The 15,295-nt window shown below is 41.8% G+C and overlaps 1 protein-coding gene across 7 annotated transcripts in view; it reads right to left on the bottom strand.

Annotated features, from left to right (window-relative positions):
• The window catches only part of esrrga (estrogen-related receptor gamma a), a 229,216-nt gene extending 214,126 nt beyond the window's left edge, over window positions 1–15,090 (bottom strand). For 3 of the 7 annotated variants that reach the window (XM_070889450.1, XM_070889449.1, XM_070889455.1), the window contains exon 1: window positions 14,422–14,709. The gene's annotated coding sequence lies outside the window, so the exon portion shown is untranslated. Of the gene's footprint in view, window positions 1–12,937; window positions 13,199–14,421; window positions 14,710–15,058 lie in introns of those variants that run through there. The other 4 variants (XM_070889447.1, XM_070889453.1, XM_070889448.1 and 1 more) reach the window with 3 other exon arrangements.
• Between the last annotated feature and the right edge of the window lie 205 nt (window positions 15,091–15,295).

Raw genomic sequence — 15,295 nt, 5'->3', positions numbered from 1 at the left:
CGGTGCAGAACTCTCTGGAAGGAATAAATGCAATGAAGTGCTCTATGGATATCAGCAAACAGCTTTGTTTTTTAAATTCTACCAATGCAAATCATTAACAATCACCTTGTGTAATCTCGTCCTCTATAGTACAATATAATTCTCACACAACAGCATAAAAAGCTTGCAATTTTTTATAACTGAGCTGGTCAATCAGCTTTGAGAATCCAAAAATATTATTCTTATTTTGTAACTCGATGCAGAATGTGGGAAACTTCTATCCAATATTTTAACTCACTTCTATAAATACTGCAGAACACTGCACTGTACATCCTTAGTATGCTGAAGTGAAGCTAATCATGCCAATGTCCATAAAAATCCACGGAAATAATTTAAATGGGGAAACAAAAGGAATTGGGTAATTGTTCACTACAAAAAAAGATCATAAGCCAAATTTCAAGTCAGATAGCACCACTTTTATGTGCAAATGACTTGTAATCAGGGAACAGAACCTGCTGTTCAGCTGCAAGCAGCCACTTAAATGATATTCTGGGACTGGACCAGTAAAATTGGTGGACCTCCGACAGTACATATTCTGATCAGGCAGAGCTAGCTAGGACTTGTAAGAGAATTTGCATATATGACTGTGTAGGGTTTATGTATGGCCATCTATTTTTAAGATTAAATTAGAATTGCACATAAAATATGCACAAACATTTTTGCTTCCAACTCGGGGAGATCTATGACCTAGCCTTCAACATGATTAGAAACAGGACCCAGCCTGCCCTCTTCTTGCATTTCTAAAGCAGTGGGTTGCTGTGTTAGTGATATAAAGAAGCACTTGGTCCAGGCAGTGATTTAAGTGTTGGCGTTGCAAGATATATGGGCCCCTATTGTATTTATATTTTGGTACCATTCAGCTTCATTATGGCACATGAAAGCCATGGTTAAGGAATTATACAGTTTTTTTCAAATTTATCAATCGCATATATTTTTAACATGAAGAAATAAAACCACCTGAAGCATCAGTGGAAATAATGCTACATAAAAAGAGCTGAACAGAATGCTAGTAAGAAAATGTTTTTTAAAATTATTCATCCTTTCAAAACATGAAGTTAGGTGAACTGATTTTCTAACGGTACGTGAATACACAGTACATTAAACTTTGGGACAGAAATTGCTTTGTGTGAGTTTTTGCAGGCAGAATGGACCTCGCGCTCGGAGTGCCTGCCTGATCACATGCCCGCAAGGAAGAGCCCAAATACATGGAACTCATGAAAATAAAATAGACAAGCTGCCAGTGTAATTCACGTTGTTATTTGGCAGCTTGCCTGGTGCGGGTACAATTTTGTACACTCCTGACGTGATTTAATGACAGCCTGCATCTCTTAAATGGGAGGTACATATTGGCTGTAGGCAACAATCTGTGGGCAAAGTCAGGCACAGGAGAGGCAGCAAGGGCCCCCCTGGTTTTCATACCTTGCTTTGGAGGTTTTGGTGGAGGAGGTCAGCAGGAGATAGGGCATCTTCTACCTACCAGGCAACAGGAAGATTTTCAGGCCAGCTGCCAGGCATGAGTTAGCAGAGGTGGCACAGAGCGTGAGTCCAAAGAGTATGGCGCAATAGCACATGTCAATAATGCAGGAAGAAGTTGAATGACCTCACAAGCAAAGCTAAGATAAGATTCCTAACTCATATCTATCATTACACTAGGATTAGCCTTACACCACCTATTGTCCCAGCACTCACTGCTCTTCCCTCCCTCGATTGCCAGCATTTTCCTACAATCACTGCACCACATTTCACTCTGCCTCCTTCAGTTCCTGCCACTATCCTCACTATTACTTCCTTCACCTCCTCACACCTTGCACACACTAGCAACACTATTCTACCCTCACTTGCACCTCATCAAAACCTCTCACGACTCTAACACTGATACATTTCCTTCTTTCTTGTAGGCAATGTCACACGCCATAACAGGGAGTAGGCAGCCATGGGAGGAGGATGATGCTTCATCCACTTGAAGAGCAGATTCTGGCTTGTGAGCAGGGGCGTGTCAGGAGCATGGCATATGGCTAGGCTGGAGGACAAGTCCTGCAGGATTTTCAATAATTTCCATCCTTCTCTTCTCACTTAAATCCCACCTTTTTCACATGATTTTGGATGAAGGAATTGAATGTAATATCTCCAAGTTTGCAGATGACACTAAGCTGGGTGGCAGTGTGAGCTGTGAGGAGGACGCTAAGAGGCTGGTGGTGACTTGGGCAGGTTAGGTGAGTGGGCAAATGCATGGCAGATGCAGTATAATGTAGATAAATGTGAGGTTATCCACTTTGGTGGCAAAAACAGGAAGGCAGAATAATATTTGAATAGTGACAGATTAGGAAAAGAGGAGGTGCAATGAGATCGGAATGTCATGGTACATCAGTCACTGAAAGTTGGCATGCAGGTACAGCAGGCGGTGAAGGCGGCAAATGGCATGTTGGCCTTCATAGCGAGAGAATTTGAGTAAAGGAGCAGGGAGGTGTTACTACAGTTGTACAGGGCTTTGGTGAGGCCACACCTTGAACATGGTGTGCAGTTTTGGTCTCCTAATCTGAGGAAGGACATTCTTGCTATTGAGGGAGTGCAGCGAAGGTTCACCAGACTGATTCCCGGGATGGCAGGACTGACAAATGAAGAAAGATTGGATCAACTAGGCTTATATTCACTGGAATTTAGAAGAATGAGAGGGGATCTCATAGAAACATATAAAATTCTGACAGGATTGGACAGGTTCGATGCAGGAAGAATGTTCCCGATGTTGGGGAAGTCCAGAACCAGGGGTCACAGTCTAAGGATAAGGGGTAAGCCATTTAGGACCAAGATGAGGAGAAACTTCTTCACTCAGAGAATTGTGAACATGTGGAATTCTCTACCACAGAAAGTTGTTGAGGCCAGTTCGTTAGATATATTCAAAAGGGAGTTAGATGTGGCTCTTACAGCTAAAGGTTTCAAGGGATATGGAGAGAAAGCAGGAATGGGGTACTGAAGTTGCATGATCAGCCATGATCAAATTGAATGGTGGTGCAGGCTCGATGGGCCGAATGGCCTACTCCTGCACCTATTTTCTATGTTTCTATGTTTCTTTGATGCGTAACAGATTGCAGCTGCTTTCAGCAGCCAGTCATCTGTCTCTGCTTACCTATGCCACTAAATGCTAACTCTTCTCCCTTTCTTACATTTTATGTCCAGGAGATGCACACAGCCCTCGGGAAAAAAGGAAGAAGAAGAGGGCAGCAGAGCACAAAACAGTCGCTCGCCTTATATTTGCAGTCACCCATTCTGAGACCGTCACTATGCATAGTTCAGAGGGGTTTGCATATGGAGATTCACCAGCACGAGTGTGTAGGAGCACAGGCAGCGGGATAGGATGGCCCAGGAAGCAACTCGCTGGAGGGTGAACTCACATCCTCGCCCTGCTTGCACAGGGTACAGCTGGAAACCTTGTCTACTCTACACAAGCAGACTGATGGCAGTCCATCCAAATGGACTGGGATGTCTGCGACAGAACTCAAGCACAACATCAGAGAGTACAGAGAAGTCCAGCTCCAACTTGTGCATGGCCTTTGTGTGCAGCATCGAGACCATGCAGCCAAACACGCAGTGAGTGGTCAGCTCTATGGACATTGCAGGATCCCCCACAGTGATGGAGTATCTGGTGACAGCTCTGATTCATTTGAGAGAAGCTCAGAAAGCTGCCACCTTGGTTGTGGAGTCCAGCATCTCCACTGGCTTACAAAGCCTGAAGGAGGGCATGAGTAGGGATTTTGAGAGCCTCCCAGCACACCTGCAGCACTGTGTTCTCGCACAGAGCAATGGGAGTGCTGAGGCTCGGGCTCCTGAGAGTGGCTTTGGCTCCATGGTGCAGGCACCTGCTCAAATCAGTGCTGCTGTTGGTGCCAGACAGCCAGTTGGACCAGATTGCCCTGGCCAAAGCCGAGTTCCAGCAGTCTGTAACCAGCTCCTCGATGGTCAGAACTCCTCGCGGTTGCCCACCATGTTCATCTCAAGTGCCCTCAGTAGCCTTGCACACAAGAAGCACTAAGGGTTGCACAAAGATGATTTATACATCAGTCATGTAAGGATTTGTCAAATCAACAATGAAGTCTGTGGAGTAGTGAAGTAAAATATTTGTTTTGGTATACCTGTTGGCCATCATAATCTTAGTGATGTAAGAGGAACACAAATGCTGTACAATTTGAGAGCATTAATATGGCGGGGTTGAGGACTGGGTCAAATGGAAGGAGGGACTGTTGGTGCTGGGTCAGGGCATGGATTGATCAGGAGAATCTCTCAATAATTTACTGTATCACAGCTCTGGCATCTCGCTGTACTGCTGGGCTGTGCTCGTCTGCTTCCTCCAGCTCCTCTTCCCCTTCTGCATCTTCCTGCTCCACTTGGTCTTCCTCGGGAATCTCTAAAGTAACCCCTCTTTGAATAGCTACATTGAGGAGCAGGCAGCATTGATGAACCTGTAGACTCACTCTGGGCTGTACTGAAGGACCTCTTCCAGAAAACGGAACTGTTGCTTCAGGATCCCTTGTTGATGCTTAGCTCTCATTATATCTAAGCTATGCCTGGGTTCCTGACAGGAGTCATCAGCCAGTTGGAGAGAGGATAGCCCTTGTCCTCCAGCAGCCAGCCTGCCACCCAATGGTCTAGGTGTTAGAGGGGAAATTGGGAACTGGTACAATATGAAAGCATCATGACTACTCTCAGGATACCGGGCACAGGCCTGCATAACTCGTTGCCTGTGGTCACAAACAAGTTACACTTGGAGTGAATGGAAGCCTTTCCTGTTCAGAAACAGATCTGCTTCATAATGGGGAGCACACATGGCTACATGCATGTAGTCGATGATGCTCTCCACCTGCGGGAATCCAGCAATGTGGACATATCCCAATGCTCTTTCTTCCTGATTGTCAGCCTCCATAGGTATGAACTGTTGCTGCCTTACACACAGTGCACCAGTCACCTGCCAGATCAGCGTGTGCACTGCAAACTGACTGATATTGCTCATGTCCCCCCACAAGTGGTTGGGAAGGAACCAGGGGCATAAATATTCAGAGTCACAGTGACCTTCACAGCCAGACAGTGCAGTGCATGCCCTGGTGTCGAGCTCCAATTCTCGCTGCAATAGGTGGCACAGTACTTGACTGTCTCCCTGTGGAAACGCAGCCACAATTACACACTGCACCTCTGTGAGGTCCAGGTATGATGATGGATTCCTGAAAACCCTCAGCCTTGCACCCTTCCCTCCTTCACCCTCTCCTTGCAGCCTATGCAGGTCTTTCCTGTGTTCCTTGCTGCTGCTTTGGATGTCAGTGAACAACAATTTCAGAAAGGGGTCGTGATTCAGGCAGGACCCTGACTATAATATTTAAATAATTCCTGCTTTTGTTGCAGGCGGCCACCAGGGACATCTATCGACTGCTCAGACCAACATGGCGCCACATGCTCTTCCAAACATTTTCCGCACACTCCTGAATTCGACTTCATTGTGCCCGTTTTGGACCCCTGAAACATGTGAGATGCATCACAATTCCTACCCAAAGTGTCTAATCATATTGAGAATGTCAAAAATTAAAAAGAACAAGGGGGAAACAAATATCAAGACTAACCATATTATAACTTTGCTTTGCTGGTAATAGCATGATCTGATGCACATGCAGATAGTATATAAGAATACACCAGATGTTAAAGGTCAATCTCAATCATCATGGGTTTTTTCAAGATGGTGTGTGTTCCCCACCATGAAACAGTATGAAATATGGTCCATAGCCTGAAGCACGTGTGTGATTTGGCATACTTAAGGATTCTTCTAGATTTCATGCTTTTCTTTTGTATATTATTTCAAGCTGTTTAAACTAAACTCAAAAAGTTGCTTGCCTGTAGCATGTTCTTGTGTCTTTCTTTTAAGTCTGGAAGACTGCAGCACTGAGATATACAGTAAACCATTTATTGGACTACATAGCAGCAATGAAGCGGCAACCTTTCCTTGATCCCGAAACAATCATCTGCTCTTTTTCCCTTAGAGCTGTGCAGATTCTGACTGCCCACTGCCCAGTAAATGACCTAGGATGACAGAGTGTTTAAACAGGGCTAAACAGGTACCAGCATGACTAAAACCAGAATAAGCTGGTGCAGTATGGCAACCTCAGCAACTTCACACTCCTGTTCCCTGCCAAATGTTTCAATTGAAGCAGGCCAATCTGTAATCAAATTCTCAGTAACTCCTCTCATTATTGTGGAAATTATATTTTTGTAGTCATTTTAACCCTTAAGAGCAGATCCATGTTAATACATGTAGTACCACTTTAGCCTTTAGAACACATCTGTATTTGGGACTTCTAGAATATTTAATGACTCAATTAGTCTAGAAATTGGTTTTTCTAAACACGGTCAATGGATGCAGCATAAAGCATTGTATTATTTTGCTCTCTAATCATTTTCAGCTTTATAACATTACAGAGGATCACTACTTTAACCATTAACAGTCCACAAAATACAAATATTCAATGAATGAAGTGTCACAAAGTCATCTGTATTTATGGTCACCTTTATAAAGTGGCCACCTGTCTGTACTGGCCACACTTTCCAGTCCTGACCAGCAGTGAGCACAAGTCAGTGGAAATTATACTGTCACCCATGTAGTCCATATTCCAGCCACTTCTATTTCCTATTATGCCCATTGAATCACAACTACATGCAACAGTTGGGCCCAGGATTGGGTGGGAGTCAGAGTTTTCTGAATGGGTTCTACCATGTTTCTCACTCTTTAATTTCTCAAATGTCAGAAAATGTTTCTTTCAGGCTGACCAGAGTGCAGCCATTATGAGAAGCAAGATCTGTATGTTAACTACAGAGCGAGGGAGTAGACAATGTAGTGGGGGGGGGGGGGAAGACAGCAGGGCAGAGGTACCAGAACTTAGCGATGGACCCTGTTTGCAAAATATCCTGGAGTTACCATGGAATGTGTGTCAATGCGGTAAAGGTTGTCTGCTACTGTGAGAAACTGAGTGGAAGAGCAATTGGACCATGAGAGACCATTAAATTTGGGAACTCAATTGTCTGCTTCAAATCTCCTCCCATGCATGCATAGGTTCCACTACATTCAAAGGGTGGATCCTCAACAAGGTGAATAGAAAATGACAGCTGAGATCGTACAGAAAATCTGCAGCTGCAGTCATTGAGAGTGGACACCCATGAAGAATGGCCAATGTTGCTGGTTCAGTGGGTGACTGCAATAGGCAGGTCCCACTGTAACTATCTTCTAGGACAGATTGGCACAACAAGCATCAAGGTACTTCACCATGGAGTGATAGGGTATAAGCTTAAAGTTATGGCTCCCCGTGTGGTGAGATTCCAATCTCAGCTAGGATGTCTGGGAATAAACTAGACAGAGGCAAGACAGAAGAGAAAAAAAAGCTGGAGTCAAAGCTCCTGCAGTCTCCGAGCAGGTGGCACATTCTTTGTTCAGCACCATTGGCAGAAGCCAGGAAACAAATCATCCACCTGTCCTCTACAAGTAAGAGAATTATGTGCCATGGAGGGAATGGCAAAACAATATGCTTAAGAACAAGAAAGAGCAGCAAATTATTTTAGAAATATCTGACATTCTGTAGAAGAAAAAGTCAGCATCTTTCACTTTGGACATAACCATACGTATGTTCCCAATAATGCTGTACATGCTGTATTATTTCTATTAGCACTTTATATCAGCAATTGATTACTGTACAATTTATGTAGACTGCCTTAAAAATATTGCTTTCTTTTACAGCTATAACCTGTGTGACAAGCATATACTGTGCAAAATGAAATGAGCAGGGGTGATTGCCAAAAATGTATCAGAAAAGGTCAGGGAAACTAAAGCCTATCTGGAAACAACACACAAACCCAGAGATATGCATCTTAAATCATGCTAAATTACATGCTTCATGCTGGTGACTCGGTCATGGGAAATTATCGAGCTACGTGATGTCTCATTTGTTTTTAAACACATTTATGGTAAATTACTGAAGGAAAACTCATAAATGTTTGCATTTATCTAAATATAGTTCTGATGCTTTAGATTTTTTGTTTAAATATGAAAAAAAAATCTGCATGTCACTTTTTTGTAATTATGTTACATTAGTATACCATATAGCAATATGCAATGCATTCATTGCGGTCTGATTCAGATTACTATAAATATGTTTGCCCTTTACACTGAGCCTGCCTGAGGGATTAGCAAACCCCCAAAAGTTCAGTTGAATATTATCCAAATGTACATCTCTGCTTGAATAAAGTAGTTAAGCAGCCTGCAGTGTAGTGTGATTGCTTCTGGCCTATTGATAATTTTCCCCAAAATTCATTTCTAATTCTAAAAATCTAAATCCAGTTATTATTGAAGCCCACATGGACTGGCTGGGCCAAATGGCCTGTTTCTGTGTTGCAATTTCTATATACTTCTATGTGTTGTAACTTCTATCTATCAAATATAAGTTTCCATAGAGTCACTTCAGTTGCGCCTAATGTTGCAACACTGATATTAAAACAGCAATTATCCAATTTAAGAAATGGCATCTCTTTTTCTTGGTCTATTAATTTAAAATATTTGAAATTAATTCTCACTAAATTAGCTTCCTCGCATGCTCTATTCTATCGTGCTGAAGAAAACAAATAGAATATTGCAAGAGATCAATAGATGAATACAGGCTGCTATGATTTTTGCAGTATCACTGTCACTTCTGTTTGAATGCACTCATTTCAATATCGCAGAACCCAAAGACACAACTTGAGCATTGACAGTGTAAAATCCAGCCTAAGAAGACTAGCACTGGACTGGAATCTCCTTAAATAGATAATAGATGTCTAACTGAGTTGACTGCCAACCTCCACCAACATTACTTATTGTTTCCATTAACACTAAACCATATCTGCTGATTGGTTCTTTTCACTTCAGTGACAACAGGGCTACAAAGCTGTAAAGCTTTATCATTTATTTTTTTACTGTTACATAGGATTACATAGGATATAAAGCACAGAAACAGGCCATTCGACCCAACCAGTCCATGCTGGCATTTATGCCCCACTCAAGTCTTCTCCCATTTTTCTCATCTAAATCTATCAGCATAACCCTCTATTCCCTTCTTCCTCATATGCTTGTCTAGCCTTCCCTTAAATGCATCTATACTATTTGCTTCAACCACTCGCTGTGGTAGCGTGCTCCACATTCTGACCACCCTTTGCCTCCTAGAACCCCAACCCAAAGATCCAGTCTATCCTTTTGATCGGGAAAGTTGCAAAACACTATTAATGCCTCTCTTTAGTCTACCTATTAGAACAATGAAGAACTGAGCCCAGTCTAACCATTTCCCTTCCATTTCCCAGCTGATCCAACTAAGATTGGAAAACTCACTTTCTAGGCAGAGTCGAAGTATCAACATCAATCCGAACTGGAATTCAACCTTTGGTCTCTTTGGAAGGATTGTTGCACTGCAGAATTACAACCACCAAGCTGCCATACAGCTTCATTAATTTATGAAACAAGCATAATTTCAAAAGAATCACCTCTTATGTATCCAATGTGCATAGCACCTGGCTGTATCAGTCACATTTCTAAAATATTACTGCACCAATCTATAAACCTGTATCCAACCAAACTCATTCAAAGAAGTCCAGTGCCATTTTTAACATAAGTAGTATAAAAGTTTTACACAATCGTTGGTATTTTAAAGGGGAAAATAGTAGTACTAACTAATTCTGTCATTGAGGAAGGGAGCCATAACAGATGATTGGGTAAGATAGTAGGTTAAGAACAGCATCCTCTCAGTTCCTGAACATGGATTGGAAACTAGCCCAAACAGGTGAGACAAATATCACCTGCTTAACAACTTATAAAAGTCCCAAGTGAAATGAATTTGAGTAGTCTCAAATCAGTCCCGAGCAAACATGAGCACCACATAAAGCTATCCATAATGTGTCACTAAACTCTCAGTCTCACTCAAAGGCCAGAAAATTGTCTGATGTCAGAAATGGAGATGTTAAGTTTGTCCAAAAGGACACACTCTTTTGAAGTTAAGATAAAGGTACATTTATAGGATATGCCATTCCACACACCAACCCTATTTTATATAATTGTTTGATTCACTGAAATATTGAGGGATAAAGAGTAATGAAGGTCATAATTGACTCATCTTGCTATAAGCAGGCCTCCCTTCTGACAGTCATGGAATAGCCCTGACATTGGAGTCATTATTAATTTAGTCCATTCCACTTTCTACCTAAAAGGCCACTATAGAGTAGTAACAACCTTCTGTGGGAAAACATAAGTGAGCACATGGGAATTAGAATAAACAATAATGAAGCATAACTTTATAGAACCTGGAACAAGTTTGTTTTTTGGGGAGGAGGGAGGAGATGTTATGGAACCACTCTCATCATGTACTTCATAATCGAGGAATCTTGTGTCACACAGTGGGCCACTTGACAGTACGTTATTACCTGTTCTTACGACAGTTTCCAGATTCTATGACATTCGAGAAAAGCTTCTCATCCGTAAGAAACTAGTAAAGTTATACTGTGGAGCTAAACAAGAAGAAACTTTTTGGAAACAATCCTTGGAAAAACTGTAATCAGGAATAACAGAAGTTGAGCCAGAAGCCAATATACTAACTATATATTTGTTTGCTTGAGACTCCAAATAAAAGCCCAGCAACTTCTTTGTTGTCTGAAAACTGAATATGTTAAAAGGATGTTATTATTCAGGCCAAGTCCTACAAAATCAGTAAGAGTTACTCCAAAAGCACAACTTAAGAGTCAGCCATTTTAATTGTCAGATTGTATGGTAGCGTAAGTGTAAAAACTGCAGTACAATGTGCATGACACACTGTTTTCAGGTAAGCAAAATGCAATAATGGAAAAATTACATCATGACGGCAAAAATGCCACATAGCCCATCTTCTCCAAATAAAAATGTTTGACTAAACACTTTTCATGACGTTTGTACCCTTTTAATATCTATTTGTTTCCAGGTGTATATGTCATTTGCATCTATTTCTCTAAAATTGTGTTCCTGTGTCTTGAAAGACCCTAAACATCAAACCAAAAATCCCAAAACGTATGATTCAACTATAAGCCAGAACCCCCAAAAGAGTAACCAGAACATTCGGTAAAATCATAGACTGTGAACTTTAAAAACAATGCCATGATCCCAGTTTGTAGCCTTACATTTAATCATAAACCTAAAATTTAACTAGAGCATCTAACCATAAAACCTAAAATAACAATTCGAACCCTTAAAACCTAACCTGAGTTACAACTCAATTACTTCGAAGAGCCTGAGGCAAACATGTTCAGTCTAATGAAGTCAAGATTTCCCAGCTGCTAGGGTGGAGTGGAGGGAGAGAAAAATTAGAAATGCATTACCTGATATGTGAATGTAAAACTTGCACCTGCAATGGGTGCATTCTGTATTTAATTTTATTTTTCTAAATAAAACAATATCCCTCAGAAACCCGACTCGGTTACAAAGTACCTTCATTTGCAAATTAATTTACTTCACCTGGCAAGCAGCAGCTTAGCTGTCAAGTAAGCAAGGTGTCCTCTAGCCATCAAGAGACAATGCATACTGTTGTCTAAACTTCATGTCAAACCATCTAACCCATTAGCTACAGCTAAGGGACACTAATGATTGAATATGCAAAATCATTCCTCTCCTATATTTTTGTTTAAAATTCCTAACAGCGACATTTTCTTAAAAAGCCAGCATGTTCAACTTGCAGTAAAACAAATCATATTTTACATATCTCACAATATTTTTGCTTACAAGTAATAATGATCATAAGCTTAATGGTGGTACTAATTAATAGTAACACTGTCAGTATTCAAGTATTCAATTGGAAAGTCTTAGAAGAAACAATCTAGAAATCAGAAAATTAAATTAAAGAATTGATGAGTTCACATTTTAATCAGCTACATAGTCACCTTATCTATAATCGACATCTCTCCGCTATCAGTACCACACTTTCAATACTTGAATTTTCTAAACACCTATTTACATTTTGAATGATTTGTTGTGTGATTTATTTTGGGGATGGGAAATGATGCAGGAAACACTGTGACAGGTCATTTGTGTTTGGTAATTCTATGGATATTGGTTTTGAATTTGTAGAAATATCCAATGTGATAACAGTTACAGTGCTGCAATAAATAGTTCAAACATTATTATACACCCAACAATGTTTGACTGTTCTGTGTGTCCTATCCATTGAAAAGCTCACAAAAAATGAATTCAATCTTTTTTGTTTTAAGCTCTGGAAGCTATGGTTACCATTTCACATTCACTAGTTAAACCGTGTGCAGTTTTTGGAACCAATGCAAGAATTTCTCAGAAAGCACAACGGATCTATCAACCTGCGTTACCAAGGAGAGGGCATTTGATCAGCTGACTGTATGCATTGTATGATATTAATTATGGGCCAAGCTTAAGATTTGTAGTGAGATTTGTTTGTCAGTATTTAACCCTCCATAGAAATGTTATTCTATACACAACATAGTGGGAAGAAACATTTTAACTTGGTGAAATTCAAGCAGATGCACCACTAATAAGTAAAAACAATAAGTTAAAAAATAAACACGTCATAGCAATACTATCAACTCCATTTCAGTGTAACAAATAAGTAGATAGAATGAATATGCTGTCTAATGCAAGTGAATAGTCATATTGCTCCCATAAATGCAAAGAAAAGCATAAAAACACAATAGTGATAAAACGATCTAAACAAATAACACAGCGGCAAATTCCCTGACTATTCCACTATTAACTCCTATTTCAACAGTCCCGAGCTGCATTGTTAAATGATATAACAGTAGGAATAAGTATATGATTGAAACACTATTTTGTTTCCTTAAAGTGTTCTACCGTAAAACTTACCAGTGCTGGATCCTCGCTATGACGGAATATCAGCGAAAGTGCTGGCGACACCTTTGAATGAAAGAGCAGTTAAGCTAACTCTATCCTAATTATTTTTTTTGCAACTTGCTTCTAGTTTTTTAAAACAGATACATAATATAGGTAACACATATATGCAGCCGCAGAAATGAGAAAACGACAAGACTCAAAGGCGAAGAGGAATCTTGATTTTAAATGGGGAAAAGTGGCACCAGCACAACGTGGGTAAGCCAGAGTGCTTGATTTGCAGGAACTGACTGTCAGGCACTCCGCGTCACTATAAACACTAAAAAGCAATGGTATCAAATTTCAAGAGTGCCACTACGAGGGGTTTAAGTGGAGGGCGAGTTCAACAACTTGCATGTGACCGTATCATATCAAGACACTGTTTCAACGTAAACAAGAACCCAGCTCCCTATTTGAAGTGTTTTTAACGTATAGCTTTGCAAATACACAATACGGAGTTTACATGTTCATGGGCCTGCAGAGTTTTCAAACCCACGCATCCCTGATTTGTGTTTCTCAAGGTGTAAATAAATACTGAAACAATCTGGCAATGGTATGCATTGCAGTGCGATTGTTGCAGTAATTCATTCAGTCTAGGCTAAATCCAGAATCAATCTTGTATGTGTACACTGCATTAGGAGCTTGCATTGTGTCCTGTTTGCTGCAACATCCTGGAGAGCAGCGGGCCTCTAGTATAAGAAGCGTATTCTCCTCACTGACAACAACTTGGCGAAATCCACTCGAAATCTACACTGGTTGTCATGGTAGGTCTTGCTGCAGCTTACAAGTTACACATTGCCGTTTTAGGACCGTCTCGTTAATCTGCACGGTTCTGTTCCCTCGGCTGCCGGCGCTTTATTGCCGCTAAATGTCTCAGAATACAGCCGGATCTCATGTTGTTTCTCGCCGAGCTAATGCGGCACGCCGGCCCAGCATTCAATGTGACTTTCTCCCTCTCACACAGACTCTCTCTCCCCCTCACACACACTTGTCTTCCTCTTTCTCCCCAGTATACATTCTCCTAACACACATGCACTCTCACACAAACACATAAACTATATGTATAAGGAACAAGCTAGTTCTAGCACGTATCTTGCTTCCCACCACCAGCCCCATGTGGTCACAACAAAACTGAAGCAAGCAAAAAAAATGCAACTGACGCGCCAGGATCTCCAGGCCTACAGTGGATCAGCTGTCAAACCTAATCATCTATTTTCAGGACAAGACCTACAAATGATCATTAGACATCCTCGCCCCCTCTCGCTGCAGCCGCCGAGCCTGCCTGAGGAAAGAATGGCAGCAACTTTAGAAGCCGAGGTTGCTGTACAGTTGCAACCTTCTGCAAGGGTAACCTCAGCTCAACACCAGCCGCTTCACAGGCGCTTTAATAAAATCGCAAATCGGAGACTGTCAGAAAAAGCTGCAACGTTTGAGCAAATGTGTGATGGATTTACGATTACCTTGGACAACCTCCCTATCAGATCGAGAGCTGGTGCCGGGGTTTATTTGGTAGTTTAAAGTAAATGGAAGCCAGCTACTTTCGCTTTAATGTCCACGGGGTTTCGGAAACGCTGCAACCCTCTTTACAACACACACGCCTCCCTTTCCTGGGAACCCGTACTCTTTAAAGTATAGCGGGGGGGTGTGGGGGTGACGGCTGAAGTGGCTGCGACTGTTTCCCCGGCAAATCGAAGGGGATCGGGGCCAACGGGGTCAAGATCTCGGCGTGGATCCTGCGCCTGTGTCATTTCAAGCGGCGGCAGTGGGGTTTGAGCCTGAAATAACCGTGCTGCGAGCTGCGGTCATGTGATGGGCACACACCCGCTCGGCAATGCGCCCGTCCGTACTCAGCGTGACCCGCAGCGTCACTCTCCCTGCTTATTTTATCAATGACAAGCTGCAACAGACGGGACAAAATTCACAATCTCACGGCACTGGCGCTGCTCCAGACTGATAAGAAATGCGCACTAGGAGTGATTTCGGCTCCCCCGCTCCCCAAAAGCATGTATTAATATTGAAGCGTTCGGCGATTATGTCAATTTATTTTTAGGTTAACCCCCCCCCCCCCCCCCACAAAAAAAAATAATTCTCACCTACATAAAGGTTGACAGAGTTCTCACTTCATCTGGTACCTCATGTCCAGGTACAGTCCAAGACTAGTAGATTCAGAGCGACAATTTTTTGCGAAGGCAAATCCCGGTCTTCCGATAGAACGGGTGTGCGTGGTGTGCGTGTTTAAACCGGGAATGCCAGTGCATTAACAATGATAGATGCTATGTATCAGAATGCTGATCTTTGGAAGAAAGTGATGTTATCAAAATGGTCTTAGAAGGG

Source organism: Pristiophorus japonicus, chromosome 9 (assembly GCF_044704955.1).
Source record: "Pristiophorus japonicus isolate sPriJap1 chromosome 9, sPriJap1.hap1, whole genome shotgun sequence".
In the NCBI taxonomy this organism is placed as follows: domain Eukaryota; kingdom Metazoa; phylum Chordata; class Chondrichthyes; family Pristiophoridae; genus Pristiophorus; species Pristiophorus japonicus.
This window is presented reverse-complemented; position numbering and strand designations above follow the sequence as displayed.